The following is a 16,138-nucleotide window of genomic DNA, read 5'->3' on the forward strand; positions in this document are numbered from 1 at the left end:
GTTATTTATCTCCTTTGGTTTTTGTTCTTCTGTTTCTGCTTATTAACTATTTCTCTTCATATTTTTTAATTTTTTTTTGTTAATCCTCACCCAAGGTTATTTTTTTCATTGATTTTTAGAAAGAATGCAAGGGATGGAAGCAGGAGGGAGAAGGACAGACAAGAAGACAGAAAGAGAGACAGTGATCGATGTGAGAGCGACACATCAATTGATAGCCTCCCACATACACCCCAGTAGGGGCTGCGGATCAAACCCACAACCCAGGTATGTGCCCTTGATTGGGAATTAAACTGGTGACCCTTCAGTTTTCAGGCTGAAGCTCTAATCACTGAGCAACACCAGGGCTCTCTTCATATTTTTTAAAGTTGTTATTTGAGGAATTAAAATGTATAAACTTAATTTTTCATAATCTACTTAGATTTAAAATTTATGTACCACAGCACATAAAATATAAGAAACTTTCAGCTATATGGGTTCATTTACTTTAGTCCTCTATTCATTATGATATAGTTGCTATACATCATGGGGGGGAAACGTCCAGCCAGCGAAATCATTTGGTCTGACCCTGCCAACACATTAGGGGTGAGTTAATTAAATGTTTGACCAAATATAACAGGCTAATTTTTAAGTTGATCATTTTGTGTGGCCCTCCAGTGAAGTTATCCAAATGGCCCTTGGCAGAAAAAAGGTTCCCCACCCCTGCTATACATAATACATGTAGAAACATGATTAACTCCATTATACAACGTTATAATTTTTGCTTATACAGTCATGTATTTTAATGAAATGAATGGAAAATCCGTCTTTTATGTTTCCCCCATATTTATCGTTTATGATCCTGTTTATTTCTTTGTAAGTATCTGTTTTCTTTTGGTATCCTTTGTCTCCTGCCTACTGATCTTCTTTTAACATTTCTTGTACACCTGCTAAAAATGAATTTCTTTTAGTTTTTTGTTTAATGTAAAATTTTATTTCACTTTAACTCTTAAGGGATATTTTTTACTGGATAAGATATTTTGTATTTTTTCTTTTATTCTTTTAGAACTTTAACATATTGTTCCATTGTTTCTTCTGACCTTTGTTGTTTCTAATGAGAAGTCAGCAGACATTTTGAGTCATTCATTATTCCCTTGTAATGTGGGTTTTTGTTGTTGGTTTGGTTTGGTTTTGCTTCTGGCTGCCTTCAAGATTTTTTTTCTTTAATTTTGGTTTTTATCATTTTGATTATGGCTGTGCCTAGGCATATTTTCCTTCATGTTTATCTTTCTTGGGGTTTGCTGAGGTTTATGACTCATTGAGTCAGTTTGGGGCCATCCTTCGTTTTTTCAGGTATTTTTTCTTTTTCATTTTCTCTCCTGCTAGGAATCAGTTACATATATGTTATATACCTCATGTTGTCCCCCAAGTGCCTGAGGCTCTGTTCACTTTTTAAAATATATTTTTCTAAGGAGTGTCAAATTTTTATTGATGTTGCTTCAAATTTCATATATCCTTTTATTCTCTTCAAATTGCAGTTAACCCATCCGGTGAAGCTTTTATTTCAGACATTGTAATTTTCAAATTTAAAATGTCTATTTATCTCTTTTATATTGTTTCAGTTTCTCTACTGAGTTTATCTTTTTATTCCTTGCAAGTATATTCTCCTTAATGTTCTCGAACATAGTAGTACTAGCTGCTTAAATTCCTTGTATGTAAACTCTAACATCTGGAGTCCTCTCAGAGTCAGCTTCCATTGAATGTCTCAGTACGGTCCACATCTTCTTGAAGTACCTTTGGATTGTATCTTAGTCACTATGAGTGATGTATTGTAAAGACTTTGGATTCTGTTGTATGTTGCTTTTTTTTAAAAAAAAAAATCAGGCCATTAGATTTATTGAACTGGAATTATAAACTTTATGTCCTCCACAGTGGATAGCAGCTGAAATTTTTGTTTGGTCCTTTTAGCCTTATCTGGACTACTTAGAATCTGCTCTTTACATATGTACTTTATGGGTTAACCAAAGATTGGGGCAGTGTTTATAAACAATTCGGGGATGCTCCTTATTCTCTTCTTTGTAGTATTTTCCTCCTCCCCAGCTGCTACATTTGTTCTGAAATTCTGAAATCTTTTCCTCTGAGATGAGAAAGTAAAACTATAGATTTTCTGAGTTTTAGCCTCTTGGCCTGCCCTAAGTAGAAAACCAAGAACTCATCCCAGTGCTCGATCCTCTAGTGCAGTATCTTGCTGGTTTTGATGCTTTCCAGTGCTTTTAGGTAGTTGTGTGTGTGTGTGTGGGGGGGGGGGGTTGGTTTTTTGATGTTTTGTTTTTGTTTTTTGTGTGTTTTCAAAATTATTTTGTCCAGATACTATAGGTGTTGTATGTGGAATTATTGTTCTAATATAAATTACTTGGCCATTATTAGAAGCAACATCTCTGGGCTCTTTTTAATGCATGAGTTTTATGGACACTCATCTGAGGAGAGCAGTCTTACATAGGTCCTCATGAGTCCCTATTTTAAGACATGAATTGGGTGACAGGCTTAAGTAACATTAGCCATGACTTTACCCCAGGCTTTAGCTGTTAGATTTGGAAGTAGGAACCCTTACTTAGAGTTAGTTAGGTCAGGTGGCGGTATTCCTCCAAACTGTATGTAATGAGTACACTGCAAACTTTATAAGACCAGTAGTTTCAATAAATCTTGTTTCATATTCATATAGAGCACATTAAGGGAAAGGTCCATTTCATGTTAAATTATTATGATAAACAGCTTCAATTTTTGTAAATGATTCAAAAATAATATATAATTTAGAGAAGTGATGAATTTGGGTGTGCCCAAGGAAAAGAAAATTGCCTACATTATTAGGAAGTTCAAGAGACATAACCATCTGTGACTTGATGGAGGGGGGTGTAACATAAAGATGTATGATGCCATTTGTAAAACTAATTTCTCTTTCCATTTAATCTGTTCTTGCCTAAGTAAATACAGCTAGTAATTAAGATACCATTTTGGTGTGGCTTATAAATGCTGTTGCCTTCATTAAATTTCACACTTGTGAAAAGGAGCTATTAAGAGACAGCCTAAGGTAACACTTTTGAATAGCTAACTTTGTTAAAAATATGTTTCTAAATTTCTTGCAATAAAATGTAATTGCATTTTGTTTTCACTTGCTAGAATCTTCTCACATATTAAGTATTAGAGATAAATAAGGCTTGATGCTAGAGGGAGCATTCTGTTAAATTTGGAGTAGTATAGTGACTTTTGATTTCCCCTTTCCTTGCCATTCATGATAAATATCATTTTCTGGTTTCTCTAATTTTTCTTACAATTCACTGCTTCTAACATTAAGCAGTGGCAGGAGAGAGATTCTAAAATATGTACTATTTTGAAACTGTCAAATTTTGAAATATTTGCCATAAAATTAATATGGTTAAGAATCTATCTATCATTGAGCCTGATTGCAAAACTAGTACCTTGTTCTAATATTGCAACACCGGAGCATCTTGATGGCACGCCTATAAAATAAAAACAAAACGAAATAGGGTGAGGGAAGAAGAGAGGAAAGGGGAAAAAACTATATAATCTTTTATTGTTGATAACACAAAATCATAGCCAATAAAAACATGTCCTACCTTATAAAAATTGGTACATAGTAAAATTGTTGCTGTTGTGTATATGAACAGTGAACTTCTTATATGACATTTCTTTATTATTTCATGTGTTACGGTTTTTTCCCCATTGGAATTTTAACTCTTCATTTCTGTGACTAGTCTGTAGTGAGTCTAGTATAAGATGAAAATGTTTTTAGATTAAATGTTAGTATTACCTTTAAGCAACCGGTATTGACTTATCTAAAGATAGATCTTTATTCAGATATTTTTATTAGTATCGCTTTCATACAGGAGAAACAACTGAGCTCTTCTTTCTCTCTATTAAGTCCATTGCATGTTTTAAAAAGTGATAGTATTAAAATGCTCACTTCTAAAGTTTGCTCTTCAAACAGATATTGATGTAAGCATTCTCTTCTGTTTGATTACCTTTAACCTCAAAAGACCATCATTGAAGAAAATATATCTAGTTCTGTCTTTTAGGTTTATTTGGTCCTTTGCTTCTTCCTAGTATTTTTAATAGAATGTACAGTTAGCACTGGATGAATTTTGTGATGTGAATACTTTTATACAGAACAAGACTAAAACTCTAAACTTGCTTTGAATGCAAATGTAAAATTCTTTTGAATCCAATAATTTTAAATCTAGGTTTGAAATCAAATTACTGTGTTAAGTTGTACAGTTGAAAGTGTGTTTTCTTCAAACTAATACACAAGTCTGTACTGTTCATGTATATACAAACAGTGACTACCTTGAAAATGTACTGGAAGAGACATTCTCGTTTTCAATAGCAATAGAAAAATACCTAGGAATGAAGTTAATGCAAATGTTTTAAAGTTGTAGGAAGACAACTTTATGACTTTCCTAAAATACACAAATATAGACCTGAACAACACCCTTGATGATAAATATTACTCTACAAACTAGGAATAGAAGGGAACGTCCTCAGTGTGATGAAGGGCATCTAAGAACAATTCACAGCTAGGATCACCCTTAATGTGAGGGACAGAGTGATCTCTAAGATAATGAGCAGGATGAGAATGCCCCTCCCCTCTTCTCTTCAACATTGTCCTGGAGGTTCTGGTCAGTATAGTTAGGCAAGAAAAAGAATTAAAAGGCATCTAGATTGGAAAGGAAAAAGTAAAACTATCTCTATTTCCAAATGTCATGGTCTTGACTATGAAAAATCCTAAAGAATACACACACACAAAAAAGAACTAATAAGTTCAACAGGATTGCAGGATATAAGATTAGTATACAAAAATCAATTTCTATTCCTTGCAATGAACAAACCAAAATGACATTAAGAACATAATTCCATTTATAGTAACATTTAAAAGAATAAAATACTTAGAATAAAGTCCAAAATCAGGGTGTCAGCTAGGCCATGCTCCCTCTGAAACCCGGGGGGGGGAATTCTTCCTTGCCTCTTCCTTATAGTTTCCTGGCAATCTTTGGTGTTCCTTGATTCATAGGTATCTTACCCTACTCTGCCATCCTCACATGGCATTTCCCTGTATCTCTTCATGTCATTTCCTTCTGTGACACCAGTCATGTTGGATTAGATCCCACCTTGATAACCTCATCTTAACCTTACTTCTGCAAAGATGCTATTTCCAAAGAGGTCACATTAAGAGGTACTGGGGGTTAACACTTCAATGTTTTTGGTTTTACTCTTTAAGGAGTCTGGATATTCATGATTCAAAACTTGGAATGTTTAGAAATATCCTCTTCAAAATGAGAAATTTTTCTGTTAAGTGCTTATAAAAGGTGCCAATTCTATGGGCCATTTTTCTGTGTTCAAAAACGAAACCTAGAAATAATTCCAAATTTAGATTCTCCTTTCTTACCTTTAGGGAATATGGACAGAAATGCAAATGTTTATCATTTAGTTATGATAAATCAACCTTTGGAACCACCGCTTGGTGCTTAGTTGTGCTAGAAGAGTATTACAGAAAAACAGTAGCTTTCATTGTCATTTTTCAGGCATAATTACAGTAATAGAGTTGGATAAAATTAGTTGATGAAGATAGGATTAAGGTAATATTGTTTTGACTTGGTTATATTTTATTTTTCAATGTATACATTTATAAACATAATTTGATTCACAAAAAGTAGATTGTTAGTTCATAGGGCAATATTATGTCTTTTTCATGATCAGTTGAGTAAAAATTCTCAATTTAAATAAGATCTATTTTCTGTGAACTGTGGAGACTGTCAGTGAATTCAGAGTGCTTCTCAACATTTTCATTTTTTTTTTAAGTATATATTTCTTTATTGATTTCAGTGAGGAAGGGAGAGGGGGAGAGAGATAGAAACATCAATGATGAGAGAGAATCATTGATTGGCTGCCTCCTGTATGCCCCCTACTGGGGATCTAGCCCACAACCTGGGCATGTGCCTTTGGCAAGAATCGAATCTGGGACCCTTCAGTCTGAAGGTCACCGCTCTACCCATTGAGCCAAACCGGCTAGGGCCAGATTGCTTCTCAAATTAAGAAATTTAGAGCACCCTGGATATTTCCTTAAGTCATGCTGAATGTTCTTATTGGCAAATTATTCTATAATATAATGCTCTGAAAGAGGGATTCTAAGCTTATCTGGGAAATAAAAGTAGGGAAATATTTATCTGTTAATCATATTCTAATCCTAATGAATTAAAAATTTTACTTTCATGATATAATTTTAATGTTCAGCCAGATTTTCAAAAAATGGAAAGTAGAGATACTATTCATTATCATTTTGCCCTTTAAAAAACTTTTTAATACAAGATTAGCAAGATATTAGAGCTGTGGTAATTAGATTTCTTTTAGGATAATAAACCATTAAAGTTTATGAGTCACATTAACAGAAAGACCTCTCAGTTCCACCATTTCCCTTTATCAGTTCATTCTACAATGAACATAAAACCCTCTGCCTGGAGTTCAGAGCACAGCAAGGGAGAGAGGGAAAAGCCAGAACAGAAAATAATAAGTGGGAAATGTTTGGTGTCTCTCTCTCTCTCTCTCTCTCTCTCATACACTTATTAAAGCTGGGGACAATGAAACAAGGAAGGGCTTAGGATAGAAGAAGCAACAGGAGAGGGCATAGGCGGGGCTGCTTTGGCTCACTGAGAAGTCACAGAAAAGGGGGCTTTGAAGATGGGCCCAGGGCGGTTAGCCTGGGATGGGCTGCTGCTGCCCATTGCTGCCCTGGTTGCCAGTCTTTGTGGGGTCCCTTAGGGTTTAGGAGATGCAAGGCTGAACCGGAAGAAGAGAGGGGAGGGAAAGGCACAGGCATGATTCTGGGAGGAGTGTGCCCAGTAACCTTTTGATCCTGAAGCTTATGGCAAATGTCTAGTGCTGAGTGCACTGCTGGGAACAGCAGAACTTGCCTGGGGTGAGACTTCTCTCAGTGGCTTAGTAACTAGTTTGTGGTCTGAAGGATTCAGGTACTCCCCACATTTCTTTTCTGGAAGTCATCCCAGAGCCTTCATAGTTGTTAAAAAAAAAAAGAAAAGTAATAGAGCAAAGAGGAAGAGAGCTCTGGCCTTTTGTGTGGGAAGATTCACCTGATCATTCCTTGGTGTCAGGGGTGGTTGGTGGAAGCCTCCTGAAAGAGCAGGGTGTGGGCCACAGGCCAAGACTCTGGGTACAGAGAGTGGATGCCACCTGTCACTGGTATTGACTGGAAGAGTGTCTCAGTGACAAGAGCGCCATACTGCTCTATTCCAGCCCTACTTAGAGGGGCCCTGGGAGAGGACTAAGGCAGACGCTGTGTGAATGGTCACAGACCACAATGTGATAAAACCCTCCCGTGTGTGCACCTCACTATTTCCTGTTCTTGCCCTCCACATTACTTGACTCTTATTTTCATTATTATGGATTTTGTTCTGTACTTTTATTTAGAACATCTCAAAACCTTTTGGAAGCTGAAGAATATGTATGTATTTCTGCATGCATTATCTTAACAAGAATATCCAAATTGATAGACATATCCAAATAGGTTGTTAATGATTTGTGAAAAGCATGTGGGTTTTCTTTCAAAAGAATTCTTTGATTATAGATTTTCAAAGGAAAAAAGCCATTGTTTGCAACTTATTCTTCAAAAAGTGCCAAATGCTCTTTTGTGGCCAGGAAGATGTATCAAAAACACATCCTTCTACAGAAACTTCAACATCTTTCTGTGAATTCTAAAAGTTTGAAAAGTCCCATAAGTAATTCTGTATGTGTTGGGATCTGACTAGGAATGGGGGTTGGGAATTGGGGTGATCTCAGAAAGCAATCTGGCATCTACTCAATCAGTTGTGAAGTCATTGGCATTTTTAAAACCCTGCACAAATAAGCACTTTTACTGATTTTTTTAAAATTAGCCTAAAAACTGAAAAAGCCAAAGTGAGCAGCAACAGCATTTATTTAATACCATAAAAAATTGCAATCCAGGGGCATAGATTCAGGCAGAAACCCAAATTATGTCCCAATTTGGCAAGGGGTTTTTATGAGAAGGGGAAGGGAAATAATTATATGAATAGAAGGAAGCAATTTCTATAGGTGCTAATAAGCTAAGTTATTTTTTAGCTATACATGGTGGTGCTGATTCTAAGGAATGTCCTTAAATTTCAGTCCTCTTAGTCAGGATGTCTGCAAACAGTTGTTTGGAATATAGTGTTAGTTTGGCCCATTCCAAAGGTTATTTTGCCTAGTTCAAACATTCCAAAGGCTCACAAGGATCAAGACCTGCAAGGTCTTTTTACCTTCATTTTGAAATGGCTTAATTTATGTTTTTTCATTAAAATCCAAGTCAGCATTCTTTAGCCCACATAGCCAACCTCAATGAATTTTTCAAACAGTTGGTTTTGCCCAAAGGCTAAGAAAGAAACACCTCTACGCTATTACCTCTGACAGGAAACTTTAAACCCTTATCCTATACCTCATCTGATATGTGTGCATGACTCCCAATTAAAAATATGATTTTGGGGTGGTAAGTTAATTTTTTTGTTAAATATGTGTAGCTCTTTGCAACTATGTGGCAAATAGCCTATATATTGTTACTCATATGCTGGTTGATAGCCATCCTACTCAGTCTTTCAAGATTTATTAAACCTTTATCAGTTATTCAAATCTGGATGAATTATCAGTTTGGTCAGATTCCAGATGAAATTGATAAGTTTTGCTACACTGTCAAAGTTAGCCAAATGTTTTGGAAATTATTTGTCAATGCAGTGAAAGTTTATCTGATACTAGAGGCCCAGTGCACGAAATTCGTGCATAGGTAGGGTCCTTAGGCCTGGCCGGCGATCAGGGCCAATCTGCAGGGCGACTGGTGGGGCAATTGGGGGGCTCCTGCTGGCACCCCCTTGGCTGGCCTGGGGCCTGTGGACTGGGGGCAGCTCCTGCGTTGAGCGTCTGCCCTGTGGTGGTCAGTGCGCCTCATAGTGACCGGTCGTTCCACCGTTTGGTCAATTTGCATATTAGGCTTTTATTATATAGGATTGCCTGCATAGAGTTTCCTTATGAATACATTTTTTCAGAAAACATGTTTTAGCAATGTTTTTATTTTAACGAATTTGGATGGAATTTTTTCAACTTAGATTATTAACACTTTTTAGTAAAGTTTCAGACATAAAGGAAAGGAAATAACATAATGAAAATCCATGCCCACCATCTGTCCTAGGAAATAAAACATTACAGACAGTTGAAACTGCTGGTATATTCTTCCTACATTGTATTCTCTCCTCTCACCTGCCCTGTAAATTTGCTGTTGTAATTCCCATGCATATCTGTAATAGATTATTTTTACTCATCATTGTTGATGAGGTTTATCCATGTTGCTATGTGCAGCTCTAGTTCATTCTTCTTTCATCGCTATACATTTCATTCTCTTCTTGGTGGGTATTTAAGTTGATTTTAACATTTTGCTGTAATAATACTATATGGACATTCCAGTAGGTCTCTTCTTGTACACATGTATGTTTTTTTCTAGAATATATATTTATGAGTTAAATTGCTGAGTCACAAGGTATATATAAACATCTTTCATAGTTGTTCTCGAATTACTTGCCAAAATGTTTATACAGTTCACAGGCCAGTAGTGTTGTAGAATGTCGTTCAGTTTGAGTTTGATGTTTCCTTGTGATTAGATTCAGGTGGTACATCTTTGGCAGGAATATCACAAAAGTAAATGCTGTGATCTTCCCTGTGTAACCAGTAAGGACCTTCATTATAAAATGGCTCACGATTCCAATGTGTCCCATTTCTAATGATGTTTATTTTGGTCCTTTTGTTAAAATGATGTTTGCCAGGCTTCTCTAGGTTTTTCTCTTTGTAATCGGTAAATATTTTGTGGAGGGGTACTTTGAAACAATGTAAATATTCCATTCTCCACATCCACTTCCTGCCATTTTGGAATAACAGGGTCCAGACTTCCTCTAAGGTCTTAAACAATAATGAAAATCTGACAGACTATGGGAAACAGTAGTTTTGAGACATTGGATGCTAAGCAGTGCTAGATATTGATCTCTCAAATGAGGTGAGCCCCATGATGCCCCAACTTACTGCAAGGCCTCACCACAGTGAAGGGAAACTCATACAAGCTCAGTGGTCTCTGTGAGTTGAGGTTGAGGATTTGGGGAGGTCAACGTGACTAGAACTCACAGAACAGAGTGTGAGAGAGAAGAGAGCTACGTAGAACTCTGGAGACCTACCAAGAGTTCTCCAGTCTTGAGCACATTGGTGAGGAAACTCCCTGAGACTAGGGATAGAAGCACCATAAGGAACAGGCAGAACAATGTGTGGAGCTCACATGTATGAGAATATGGCATGTTCCCACCAGCCAGAGTGGAGAAACTTCATGGTAATACAGGCATTGGATAGATTCTTAGAATGTAGTCCCCTCAGTGGTAGAGCTGAATGAGCCTTGGACTGTAGGCTGCTCAGGTCCAAACCTAACAAAGCTTAAAAGCAAACCCCGAAAAGATCCAATGTTTCCAAGTAACCTGTCCCAGAACAAAGCACAAACGTATTTAAAGGAATACCCTCCCCTTAAAAGTCCCGCACCCTACAATGTAGAAGTTAGTGTCCAGCAGTAGCTACCAGATGCAAAGTAGGAAAATAATAACCTTTACTGAGGAGAAAATTCTTCCAAAACTGATAAGAAAGGCACAGATGATAGGATTGAAGAAATGAGGACACTAAGACAGCATGTATAAGTATACTTAATGTTTTCTGGAAGATAAGGAGAGCATGAACATGATAAAGAGTAACATGGAGCCTTGGCCAGCTTGGCTCAGTGGATAGAGCATCCGCCTGTGGACTGGAGGGTCCTGGGTTCAATTCCAGTCAAGGGCACGTGCCCAGGTTACAGGCTCGATCCCCAGTAGGGGGTGTGCAAGAGGCAGCCAATCAATTATTCTCTGTCATCATTGATGTTTCTCTTTCTCTCCCTTCCTTTCTGAAATCAATAAAAATACATATTTTTTAAAAAAGTAACATGGAAAACCTTTAAAAAACTTTCCACAGATGGGAACTATCTTGTTCCTCATCAAACTTGCAGTCTATTCATTTTTTAAATACCAGTATGGATTTATGATTTTCTTATTTATTCAGTGCAGTATAATTTGTTTCTAGCATTATTTATTTTGATATTGAAATTGTACCTGATCTGGCCAGTGGGAGCCCCTTTAAGTTGTCATCTGTGCACTTTTGACATGTCCCAAACGTTCTTTGTGCACTTTTTAACATTCTACTACACAGAATGTTCCTCCCCTGGCGTCAGCTATTTTCCAAGGAGCCCTGGTTTCTTTTAGTGGAGACTAGTATTTAGAAGTCAAAATCTGAGTTTTAGGTGTTGCTGCTTCCAGGCTCTCCCAGTCAGAGGTAGGGAATAAATCTGTATGTCTATCAGTCAGTTGACCCATCAATTGATAGATGTAAGCCATGAGTTTACATCAATACTTCCAATTCCAATCCAATACTATTTGGGTTCATTCTACCTTTCTATATTTGCCACTCCATTTCCAACAGTGAGAAACCTTCCATATCCTTAGTATTCATTTGTGTATTTGTTTGATCCCACTGTACGTAACGTATCTATATTGCCATCACCACCTCTGCCCTGGATGGATATTCCCCCCACCCACTCAGGCCCAGCACCCCACATGGGGCCACTGTCACCACTCCAGGTCGTCATCCTCCTCAGCCAGCCTGTGCTCTGACATCTGGCACTTCCTTCCCCACCCCTCAAGGAGGCTCTCCGCCCTGAGGGCACTGTTACCTCCCTGGGCACTGTGTTCCTCCCCCTGGTTTGATACCTGCCTGGCTCAGAACCACCTCAGGCTTTTGTTCTGAATGTTTTGGGAGGGCCAAGAGGGGAAGAGAGTTTAAGATGCTTTTTGATAAGCAGAGATGAATTTCCTTTCTGATTTATGATTTTTTGTGTCTTATTTAAGAAATATTTTCTTTGAAATTATAAAAATATTATTCTATAAAGCTTATAAAAGTTATTTTCACATTCAAGGCTTTAATTCATCTGAAACTGATTTTTGTATATGGGTAGAAGTAGGATCCAGTTTATTTTCTTTGAGATGGGTCTATATTATGAAATGGGTTATAGCAGTATTATTAATTAGTTCATATTTTGATATGACCTATTATTGATCTGTTAACTATCTAAGAAACTGATCTGCAGTTTCACTTCTATAATATCAAGTTTCCATATATCATGAGTCTAATTCTGAGCTTTCTCTTTCATTTCTATACTAATCATTACCACACTATCTTATTAACCATAATTTCTCATTCAGCCAGAGTCTAGTCAGGAAAACAAACCTCTTTAAGTATTTCAAGCAAGAGCAGATTTAGTCTGGAGAATTGGGTATTTACAAAAGCAGTAGCAGGCCTCGAGGGATAAAGGTTCAGGAAGTGACTGCTACTTCTCAGGTTTGCCACTAACTTTCAGGAAGTCAGGAAGGTGCAGAAACTACAGAAAATCTCTGGAAATAATCAGTTGTCACCAATACTTAGGCTGGTGATTTACAGAAAACACCTGAAGGATGCTGCAAAATCTCACATCTCATCTGCTGAAGTCCATCAGGTATTTGCCATTCTTTGACAAAGGTGCAAAAGTGTACTTCTGCCTTCATTGTATGAGTGTCTTTCATTGAGAATCTACCCAGAAATCTGCTGGCAGGATCAGGGGAAATGTAGCTTCCGACACCCAGCCCTGTGAGTTAGAGGAGGACAGGGAAGGGGCATGAGGGCATGAACTGCCTACAGGCATCCTGGCACAGGTTCTTATTAATTAGTCTCATTGTCTGTGCATGCCCCTTCTCCCCTGCTCATATGGTCCTGGCTATTCTGAGTCCATTGCATTGCCATGTGAACTTCAGATAATCTTGTTAAATGTTATGAAAAACTCAGGATTAATTGAATTTACACCTAGTTTTCAGACTGATTTTGGGTTCATTGACCCTTTATGATATTCAGGCTTGCTATCCTTTAAAATGATTCATCTTTCTTTTTAACATCTTTTAATAAAGCTTTATGAATTTCTATATGAAGATCCTGTATCTCATTCTATTTAGTAATTCAATACTCCTTAAAAAATATGTGCTAGTCCCTATTCTAGGTGGTGAGGATGTAGTTGTAAACAAGAGAAACATACCTATCTTAGTAAACCTTAAGACAGCAAACTAATTATTTTAATATATTACCATGCAGTAATAAGCACTACAAAGAAAACTAAAGCTGGAGTAAAAGGGATAGAACATGATTGCAAGGGGTGTGTCTTAAAATTGTCAAGGCAGGCCTCAGATGGGTGACATTAGAGCAGAAAGCTGAAGGGGACGAGTGAGCAAGGCTTGTGGATATCAGCAAAAGCAGCGTGTGCAAAGGCTCTGGGGCAGGAGCATGTTTGATACATCCAAGAAGCCGCAAGAAGGCCTCTGGCTGGAGTGGAGTGAGCAGGGAGGAGAGAGATGGGGCCAGATCACAGAGCACTTTATAGATACTAGAAGGGCTTTGATGCAAACAGATAAGGTGAGCTGATTATTTTTATATATATTTTAATTGATTTCAGAGAGGAAGGGAGAGAGAGAAACATCAATGATGTGAGAGAAATGAGAGAATCATTGATCGGCTGCCTCCTATACGCCCCCTACCAGGGATCAAGCCCACAACCAAGCATGTGCCCTTGACCAGAATCGAACCTGGGACCCTTCTGTCTGCAGGTCAGTGCTGTATCCATTGACCCAAACCGGCTAGGCCAGTGATGGCGAACCTTTTGAGCTCGGCGTGTCCGCATTTTGAAAAACCCTAACTGAACTCTGGTGCCGTGTCACATATAGAAATGTTTTGATATTTGCAACCATAGTAAAACAAAGACTTATATTTTTGATATTTATTTTATATATTTAAATGCCATTTAACAAAGAAAAATCAACCAAAAAAATGAGTTCACGTGTCACGCGTGTCATAGGTTCGCCATCACTGGGCTAGGGCCTGATGTATGTTTTTAAATGGCTGCTACAGCTGCCATGTGGAAAACAGACGGAAGGGGAAAAGGTTGGGACTTAGAGAGGTTAATGAGGTCATTATCTTAGTACAGGCTAGCGATGACAGGCCAGCCAGCAGGTTTCAGAGGTAAAAGTTCCAACATGTTGACGAGGGATTCTATGTGGTGCGTACAAGAAAGGAAGAATTTGAATGAGGCTTCATTGGCTTTTTCCCTGAACTGCTGGATGGAGTTGCCATTTTACTGAGACGTGGAAGACTTCAGAGGGAACAAGACTAGGGAAAAAAGCGGTTGGGTTTTTCATTTTAACTTTATACACATTGACATATAACACACAAATTCCAATTGTACCACCTGGTGAATTGTTACCAAGTGAGCCCATCCAGAGAAGCAAATGCAAAAGTAAATATCATAACTTTAACACCATAAATTTGTTTTGCGACTTTTGGAACTTTATATAAATGGAAACATATGGCATATACTCTATTCTGTCTTATTTTATTAGACATTTTGTTTATCAAATATTTCCTTTATATAGTTACTACTTTTTATATCCTATTTAAGAAACATTTGCCCTAGGTTCTAGTCTCTTGTGTTTTCTAACTATTTTCCCTGGAATTGCTGCCTTTTAGTTACCTTTCAGGTTTAGAAGTACAATCTATCAAGAATCGATTCCTTTTTATGTGTCCTTCTAGGCTGTGCTTGCCTTTTCATTTTCTTAGTGATGACTTTTGAAGAGCAGACCATTTTAATTTAGAGATTCCAATTTATTTTTCTTTTATGGTTAGTGTTTTTTGTGTCTTAAGAAATCTTTGACTCAAGGTCAAAGAGATATTTTATTACATATGAAGCTTTTTAATTGCAACTTTTATGCCTAGGTTTGTGATCTATCTTGAATTAATTTTTGAGTGTTGTTTGAGGTAACTGTTGAGGTTTTTTCCCCCCCTAAATGATACATAGTTGTTTTTATTCCATATATTGAAAATACTGTCCTTTACCCATTGAATTTCCTTGACACCCTTTATTGAACATCAATTGACCATATATGTCTGGGCTCTTTTATCTTCATACTAGAGGCCTGGTGCATGATGGGGGCCGGCAGGGGAGGGGGGCCATGGCCCCCAACTGGGCCCACCCTCAGTCGGGGTTGGGGGGGCGGCCTGATCGGAGTCGGGCCAGCCTGGGGGAGGTGTCAGCCCCTCCCCCCCCCACACACACACATTGGGCCAGTTGGCCGGCCGCAGTGCATGTGACAGCAACAGGTTGTTCCAGTGTTTGATCGCTTGGCTTTTATAGATTAGATCAGATCAGATTAGATTAGATTAGATAGATAATTTTTAGATTCTACTCTACCCACTGAACAACTTGTTTATATGCTAATACCACAATCTTCACGGTAGCTTTAAAGTCGTGTGGTCTACTTCTTTTTTCCCCTACTAATATTTTGGTTGCAATCACATTAACTCTGTAGATAAATTTAGGGAGAATTAACATCTTAATAATAATGAATATTTCATCCATGAACAGAGTATCTCTCTCCATTTATGTCTTTAATTTTTCTCAGCAGTGTTTTTTAGTTTTCAATGTAAGTCTTATCTGTCTTTTGTTTAATTTATTCTAAATATTTTTTTAAATTCTCTATTGTTTAAAGTATTACATAAGTCTCCTTTTTCCCCCATTGACCTCTCGCCCCTACCCCCCAGCACATGCCTTCACCCCCCTTCTGTTTGTGTCCATTGGTTATGCCTCATATGCATGCATATACATCCTTTAGTTGATCTCTTACCCACTCACCCCCCGCCTTCCCTCATAGGTTGGACAGTCTGCTTGATGCTTCTAATGACTCTGGTTCTATTTTTGTTCATCAGTTTATGTTGTTCATTATATTCCACAAATGAGTGAGATCATGTGATATTTATCTTTCTCCGACTGGCTTATTTTGCTTAGCATAATGCTCTCCAGTTCTATATATGCTGTTGCAAATGGTAAGAATTCCTTCTTTTTTACAGCAGTGTAGTATTCCATTGTGTAGATGTACCACAGTTTTCTAATCCACTCATCTGC

Source organism: Myotis nattereri, assembly GCF_964212035.1.
Source record: "Myotis nattereri genome assembly, chromosome: 19".
NCBI classification, from domain to species: domain Eukaryota; kingdom Metazoa; phylum Chordata; class Mammalia; order Chiroptera; family Vespertilionidae; genus Myotis; species Myotis nattereri.